Source organism: Halichoerus grypus, chromosome 1 (assembly GCF_964656455.1).
Source record: "Halichoerus grypus chromosome 1, mHalGry1.hap1.1, whole genome shotgun sequence".
In the NCBI taxonomy this organism is placed as follows: domain Eukaryota; kingdom Metazoa; phylum Chordata; class Mammalia; order Carnivora; family Phocidae; genus Halichoerus; species Halichoerus grypus.
In genome coordinates, this window is record NC_135712.1 from 154,838,819 (window position 1) to 154,846,846 (window position 8,028).

Sequence of the window (8,028 nt, forward strand, 5' to 3'; positions counted from 1 at the left end):
TCTGAGCAGTTTGGGTGTGGTCTTTGTGGTCTCCTTAAATCAAAAGTTTGTTGTTTATTACTATTATTATTATTATTATTATTATTACAAACAAATGGGTCAAAGATAGCAGGCCTTGGCAGTAATCTGGATACAGTGGATAAAGAAGTGGGAGGAACCATACTAGAAAACACCTATTATACCTACAATGTGCCAGGCACCATTCTAAATGTGTTATATATATATTATCTCAACCAATCCTCATATTAATGCTATGATTTAGGTACTATTCTTATCTTTATTTTACAGATGAGGAGGTTGCAGCACAGAAAGGCCCAGTAAGTTGGCCATGGTCACCCAGCCCATGGTATGACATCCAGGGTTCTAGTTTGGGTCCCTGGGTGAATGATAGTGCCTTTCACGGTGATGGGAACATGGGTGGAGCTTCAGAACTGATGAATGCTGCTTTAGGCAAATAGAATTTCTGTTAGCTCTCATACCAAAGCTAGTGTGATGGTTTCTCAGAAAGGTCAGGGTGGTGTTCCCTCAGATCTCTTTGGCCCAAATGCAGGTGTCCCAAAAATGCTATATGGGAGGCATCATGGAGCATGTCTTTCCCACTGGGACTCAACCCGGTCATGGTAGATCAGACCCACAGTGCTGGCCACAGAGGGACCTATGAAGTTTAGACATACTGCCCTGATGAAGCTGGCCCTCACAGACAATGAAAGCCAACTGCCTGGGCATGAAGCAGCTCTAAGGAATAAAAGAACTCAATCTTGTTTTCCAGATCTTGTCTCCTACATACTCCAAAGCAGCTAGAACTGCTGGACAACACACGATCAGGGAAACCTGAAAATTGGAGCTGACAGCATTTGGCCTAGCCTTAAGAGATTTCTTGCTTAAGAACCCTGAGTCTCTGAGGCCTTAATGGACCAATGGGCCACATCCAGTGGCAATGACAGGCAGAAGCTAGGATGAGATACCAAGACCTCCCTGTGAGGTTTCCAAATGTAGGGGGTGACCTTAATATCAGAAGGACACCCTTTAGGCTGAGTGGGCAAACACTACTCCAAGAGACTTCCTTTAGAGCTTGTGAAAACTCTACAGGTCTTCTGATGCCTTTGTTTCTGTCCTGGCTTGTGCAGGGAACTGAGGGACATGTCAGGTCCAGAGGTTGGCCCAGAACACCCTAGAGATATTGTTGATGCCTGGATATCCCAGGAGACTGTTACTTTGCAGCCTGTAAATGACCTACCTTCTGGGATACAAAAAGCTACATAAGATACAGCTACTTCTATGGGAAAGTGGCTGGTCTTATCCTCTGCCCTTCATCCATGGCCATTATATCTAGAGGTTGTGGCTTCAGGGCCTGCTCAATCATGTTAGCAGCAGGGACCTGTTCACATCCTGCTTCTGTATGCAAATCATTCTTCCAGGTGAAGACCACCTGGGTAGCTCCTGCCACCCAGATACTAGACAAGTGCATCTAGATTATGCTGTCCCCTTACCTTTCCACTTTTTATCTGCTCCTCGACACTCCATGGGGGCCATTCCTTGGACAGCAGATTGCCAGTGCTTAACTTTAGGAAAGATTAACCACATCCATTGGCCAAAATATCAGTCACTGGGCCTGTTTCTTCATTAATAGGATGGAGATGCCTGTTCACTGAAACTCAGATTGGGTGAAAATGCCCTGGGCATCACATACGGCATATGCCAGGCCTTTTGCTATGTAGTGTCTGTATGTTACCCCTGTCAGCATTCATAGCCCTATGAAGCACGCATTATGCTCTGCATTTTTCAGATGACAGAAACAGTCTCAGAAGTTGGGTGTATTTCCCAAGGTCAGCAGAAGGGGTAGGGGCAGAGCTGGGGTGCATATGCGTAGCTCAGACTTTGAACGGTCTTGAGAGGGGCACGTGCGCAGCCTGAAACCTTTAGGACCCGCCCTCTCTCCGTTCCGAGGTGGCCCGGCCCGGCCCGGCCCGGGTACAGGTTGTACTGGCTCCCGCGGTCCCGCTCTCCCTTCCGAGGGCGGGAAAGCGCGCGCCCACCTTCGCCACAGAGATTTCCGGGATCCTGGAGGGGCCGGAAGTGGTCCCTATTCTCTCTTCCGGCTCGGCCATTGTTTTCGCTTCCGCGGGCCACGACTGTGTCCCGCACGCAGGGGTCGCCGCGACTGTACCCGGGTGAGCGGAGCAGGGGCGGGGAGGGAGGTGCTGTCCGGGCCGGGGTCGCTGGGTTGGAGCCGCGGCCGCCCGCAGCCCTGATCGGCGACGCCGGCCCGGCGCACGCTTTGCCTCCGCGGCCATTGGCGCGGTCCCCGGGAGCTCTGAAGCTGCCAGTTGTAGAGCCGCCTCTTTGTCCGGTACCCTTGACCAACTCTGCTTGGCCGGGAGCCCGGCACCTGCCGGTACAGCGGAGAAAAAGGCAGACACGGCCAGGTGAGCTGCGCCGCAGAAGCCCTGGTTTAACGCAAAATGTAGATGGATATTTTCCCAGCCTTGCGCTGAGAGACGATACAAAGCGTCAGAAGTGGGTCAGACAGTCTTGAAATTAAAAACGTGAAGTGTCACTTGGAGACCCAAAAGTGCAGATGAGATTAGCTGCTGAGCATTCGGAACTACTAGGAAAATGATCCGAACTTTTTACAGGTGTGGGATCTCAGAACAGAGTTAACAGATTATTTTAAAGTTCTTTTTTTTTTTTTTTTTTAACAGAAATTGAAGCCTAGAGAGAAGTAGCTTACCGAGGGTACTGAGATGCATGGTGACTAGCATTGATGCCCTAGTTACCACTAAGGTACTGATTTTCACAGTTTTACAGTATATAAACTGCATAAAAGTGTCTTCCCCCACTTCAGTATCAGGTAAATGAACCACATTCATTCGTCTACTAAAGGTGTATGTGTACACACACACAGAGTGTATATATACAAAAGAAGACTGGAAACCAGCCCTGCCCTTGAGTCCTTACCCGAAGTGGGGGAGACAGAAGTGTAAACCACAAACAGTGTGATAAGTGTTCTAGTAGAGGTTTGAATGAAAAAGGTACTGTGGGCTCTCTGAAGCAATAACCACACTTAAGCCTGGAGAGATCAGGAAGGTTTTCTAGGGGAGGTGGTTGAGTAGAAAAAGGTCTAGCATTTACTGACTCCATTGGGTACCTCTCCTTTGGTGGCTGTCTAGTAAGAGGGTGTGAGTGGCGAGTTGTGCATAAACTAGTTAAAACAACAGTGTTTCAGTGAGAAGTACAGAGAAGGAGGCTACCAGCTTTCTTCCTGCATGGGGCAATCAGGAAAGCAAGCATTCAGGAGAAAATGGTATTTGTTTTGGGTCTTGACAGATGAGTGAGAGTTTGTCAAAGGTTGAAGAAGAAAAATCCAAACAGGACAACAGTATGTGTGGCTTCTAGCTGTGTCTTTAGAGCTTTAGTCCCAAAGTTTATTGTGCATCTCTGTCACAATAGAGGAGAGTAGAAGAGCTTTGAGCATTCACTTCCAGCATAGGTTTACTTATAAATTAAATCTATGTATTGTTTTACAAATTTCAGTACACATTATAAAACATAAATAGGAGATAAGTAACAACTTAGTGTGTTCTTAATATACCCTTTGGGTCATCTTGCATATTCCTCATTTGGAGATTATTACAGCTTCTCTAGCCTGGGTACCCGGGGAGAGTGGTAAGGGGTGTGTCTAGAACAGGGCCCAAGGCCAGGTGGTGAAGGGCTGTGAATGCTAGGCATAGACATTTAGGTTTTATCCTGTAGGTTATGGGAGCCACTGAAAGTTTAAGAAGGGAAGTCCCTTGGAGAGATGCTTAGAGACTTCCCTGGTTGTGCCTCCCTCCTTTTTTTCCTGGAGCCTTTTTTTTTTTTTAAGATTTATTTATTTATTTATTAGAGAGAGAGAGTGAGTATGTGAACAGGGGGAGAGGCACTGGGAGAGTGAGAGAGTCCTAAGCAGACTCTGCACTAAGCGCCGAGCCTTACATGGGGCTTGATCTCATGACCCTGACATTATGACCTGAGTGGAAACCAAGAGTCAGATGCTTAACTGACTGAGACACCCAGGCACCCCTGGAGCTTTGGTTTTTAACTGTAGATAGTCTGTTGTCAGCCTGGGGCTCTGATTTCTCTCTTGATGTTTTCGTAGGTGACACCCCCTTTGCCCTCTGTCCCCAACTCTGAAAACAGCTCCTGCGACCTGAATTACAGAACATCATTTTAATTGGACAAACTGCAGCTGAAACAAGCTTCTCTTGGAGGTCACAATGGCCACCCAAGGCAGGGGAACTTTAGGCCTCCTCCCTAGGGGTGCTGTTCTCCAGAAACAGGAGGGGCGCCAGACCATGAAGCAGGAGCCAGGGAGCCAGACCTGGGGTCAGGGCTGCAGTCTCCAAAAGAACCACCCTCCTGTCTGTGAAATTTTCCGGCTGCACTTCAGGCAGTTATGTTACCATGAGATGTCTGGGCCGCAGGAGGCACTGAGCCGGCTCCGGGAGCTCTGCCACTGGTGGCTGATGCCAGAGGTACACACCAAGGAGCAGATCCTGGAGCTGCTGGTGCTGGAGCAGTTCCTGAGCATCCTGCCTGGGGAGTTACGGACCTGGGTGCAGCTGCATCACCCTGAGAGTGGCGAGGAGGCTGTGGCCGTGGTGGAGGATTTTCAGAGACACCTAGGAGAGGTGAGCAGATGAGCCCAGAATGGCATCTGGAACCCTTCTCTAGTGGTTGGATTAGTCATTCTCTATTCCCTAGGCTCTAGGCTGGTTTACCCTTAGGATTCCTGAGCCAGTTCCATGGATAGCGAGGAAATAGTTTTGTGCTTCAAGTCATAAACAAAAATACAGTTCCCAGACAAACTCTGTGCATTGCTTTGTGAGCTACTGTGTCGTGAGCCTTGCTTCAACCTGGAGATCCACACAGTACTCCTGGCATGTAGAGGACCTGCCCACTGGTTAGAATGGGGGAGTGTGGTAGGGAGTAGATTTTTGGGTATGTTGATAACATGGACCTTCATTTGAGAAGTTCTCATTACTTACTTCCTTGGACTGCTCAGAGTCTGTTATCTCTCTGCATTTTAGGTTCTTGATGAGAGGTGACATTTCTGGGCCTCATAATCATTGGTTTCTTTTCTAACTTTCCAAACCCAACCAGGGTCTTTCTTTTTTTTTCTTTAATTCTCATTTTGGTTTACCCTGTTTCCTAGGGTTCTCTCAAATTTAAAGCCAAGGTAATTCAAATTAGAGAAGTTGGAGAGTCAGCAGTGTGATAACAGTGGGAAATCTGGCTTCTCGGAACACAGAGCTAACTAGCTCCGTGACCATGTGTATCAGTCAGGGTGTAGCCAAAGAAGCAAAGCCAGCAGGAAATTATATATGTTGTATATTTATATTTGTGTATATATCTATAGTTTTGCTACAGAGTGGTTTAAGTGATTATGAGGACTGGCAGTCCAAGTTGGAGATCTGTAGAGCAGGCCATCAGGAAGGGCCCGCTGGAACTCAGGCACAGGCTGAAGCTCTTGTCTACATGCAGAATTACTTTTTCATGGAACTTTCAGCTCTGATTTTAAGGTTTTGTAACCGATTGAATCAGGCTCATCCTGATTGGGATGGGTCTTTGGACTCTATTTCTTACTCTGCCATTATTGTCAGCTTAAGTTTTTTCTAATGTGGAAGACATGAGAATGGGACTGTCTTTCCTACCATAGGCTCAGAAAATATATTTATGGCTAAATGAATAAGCATACTTTTTCATGGCAGTTTGCCAGGGGAAGATTAAGGAATATCAGGGCAGATCAGATTCATTCTGCTCAGCAGGAGCGAGCATGTGCATATGTGTGCTTTGGGGCTGGAGAGGGTTGTAGAGCAATCCCTGCAGGGCTGCAGAATCATGCAGTTTACAAAATGCTTTTATATCCTGTATCTTATTTCAGTTCCTAGCAGGCCTACAAAATATGCAGATAGTAATCGTATCTCCATTTGACAAGTGATGCAAGCACAGAGAGATTAATTGACTCATCTCAGATGGCAGAATTAGTGAAAGTTCTCTTTGTCCATGAGATTTAACTGAAGTGTGGTTATTGCTGATTACTACCAAGTGTGGGAATCAGAATTTTCTAGCTCCCTAGGTTCTAAGCCACTAGTTTTCCCCTAGTGGCTTGCTGTGGAGTGCCATCTTAGAATGAAAATTAGAACGGGGTTTTCTTGCCTACAAAGAAAAGAAACCTGGGAGTCTGAATCCTAGGTAATGAATGGGAACTGGACCAGCATTTAATTGTTGGTGAATTTCAAGGTTGTGTTATCATGATGCAGTTAAGTTCTATCTTCTTCCAATACCCACAGCAGGTGTATTTAAGAGCTGTAACTCCCATTTATAAGAACTGTCCAGTGGAGACTCCAGGGAGCCTCCTGTTTCTATCATTATGCTGGAGAGATATACAGTAAAGGAGAGAGTCCCTTCACATCTCAGCAGATGTAACCCAATGGGGCAAATCCAGCAGGATTTGTGAAGAAGTTATTTTCACCTTAGGCTGTACTGTGTACGTGGCAGTGCAAGCAAATGAGCCTATAAATGTGATTCATTTAGATGGTATTTTAGGTTTTCAGCTCCAAATGCTGGTGAAAAACTAACCATGAGATTGTGAAGAGCTGGTTTGATGACAATAAGCAAGGGTTAGAAATACCTATCTCTGAGGTATTCTCAAGGTCTCTAAAGATTGGTGTTACCTGATCTTATTTGACTTTTTATATACCTTATTTTGGAGGGATAGTACATATTGAAAACTGGGTTTGCAGATAACCGTAAAAACTAATAGTAAGTATTGAGAAAAAAAAAAGTATCAAGAGAAAATCAGTCAACAGATTTTAACTGAACACCAACATTGGGCCAAGCATTGTTCTAGAAACAAGTGATCAAGACAAAGTTCTTACCCTCAAAAAGCTTTTATTTCATGGGGGGAAAAATAGACAATAAAGGCATAAATAAGATAATTTAAGGGTTAAGACATACAGAAAATGTAATCAGGTAATTTGAGAGAGAGTGACTACTACCCTTGCTTTGTCAGTGTGGTTAGGAATGGCTTCTCTGAAGAAGAAACACTTTTGCTGAGAGAAATTGGAAAAGCTCTCTTGAGGTTTGTCAGCCACTATTCTGGGCTGTTGGTTCTGCTGTCAGCCTCAGTAGCATTCTATGTGCATGTATACGTATATACACCTATCATTTTTTATTTTCTAGGTACTTCTGGTTGGTCTTTTCTGTAGACTAAGGTCACAAGGAGTGTATAGAATTGCCCTCCTGGCTCCTTTTTCTAGATTGTTCTTCATGAGCAAATTTGTGTCTGAAGAATTGACAAAATGGAAATGGTTATATAATCTGGTCTTCAGGCTCCTACCAAGAGGTTCAACAGAGGGATAGCAAGCAGGATTGCAAGCTATAGATCCTGTTTTGACAGTTTTTCTCCCAGTAGGCTGTACTGGTGGGGCTGGAAGGACATTGGCTCTTCTTTTCCTGGCTTCTCTTTGGGGGTATTTCTAGAGGTTTTGGGTTCTATACCTTGAAGGATGCTCTTTTGAATCCAATTATAATTCTTGTCTCTAGGTTTCAGGTACTGTACAGGAACAGGAAATGTGTTTGGAGGAGACAGCCCTGGGTACAACAGAAGAATCTCTTCCTACCTCACCCTTCAGAGAGGGTTCAGCCTCTGGAGGCCGCCTGGAGCCTCCTCATGACCTCCTCCCCAGTGGGCACTCTGGTACTCAACTCCCCAGCTCTGGCCTCAAATCCTGCCTCCTTTTTCTCCTCAAGTCTCATTTCCTTTATCTCCCTCTAACCCACCCCGTTGGAGTCCCTCATTGCCCTGCCCTCTGTCTTCCTTTCCTAGTGACTTTATCTGTTCCTTTTGCTTATTCTCCAATCATTCATGCATTTAGCAAGTTTTTGTCTAGCATATGTCATGGGTAAGGCACTGTTGGGGACCAGAGAGATACAGTACACAGTCACTACTTTCAAAGAGCTTCTTATCTAGTTGGCAGAGAGTCA

At 45.8% G+C, this 8,028-nt stretch overlaps 1 long non-coding RNA gene across 2 annotated transcripts; it reads left to right on the top strand.

Annotated features, from left to right (window-relative positions):
• The first annotated feature begins 1,979 nt into the window (after window positions 1–1,979).
• On the top strand, window positions 1,980–7,993 carry LOC144382174 (uncharacterized). Of its 2 annotated transcripts, none has more exons than XR_013448616.1 (4): window positions 1,980–2,171; window positions 2,703–2,784; window positions 4,139–4,670; window positions 7,588–7,993. It is a non-coding gene; the product is annotated as an uncharacterized LOC144382174 (long non-coding RNA). The 2 variants fall into 2 exon arrangements; XR_013448615.1 differs by lacking the exon at window positions 1,980–2,171 and adding an exon at window positions 2,207–2,426.
• The last annotated feature ends 35 nt before the right edge of the window (window positions 7,994–8,028 follow it).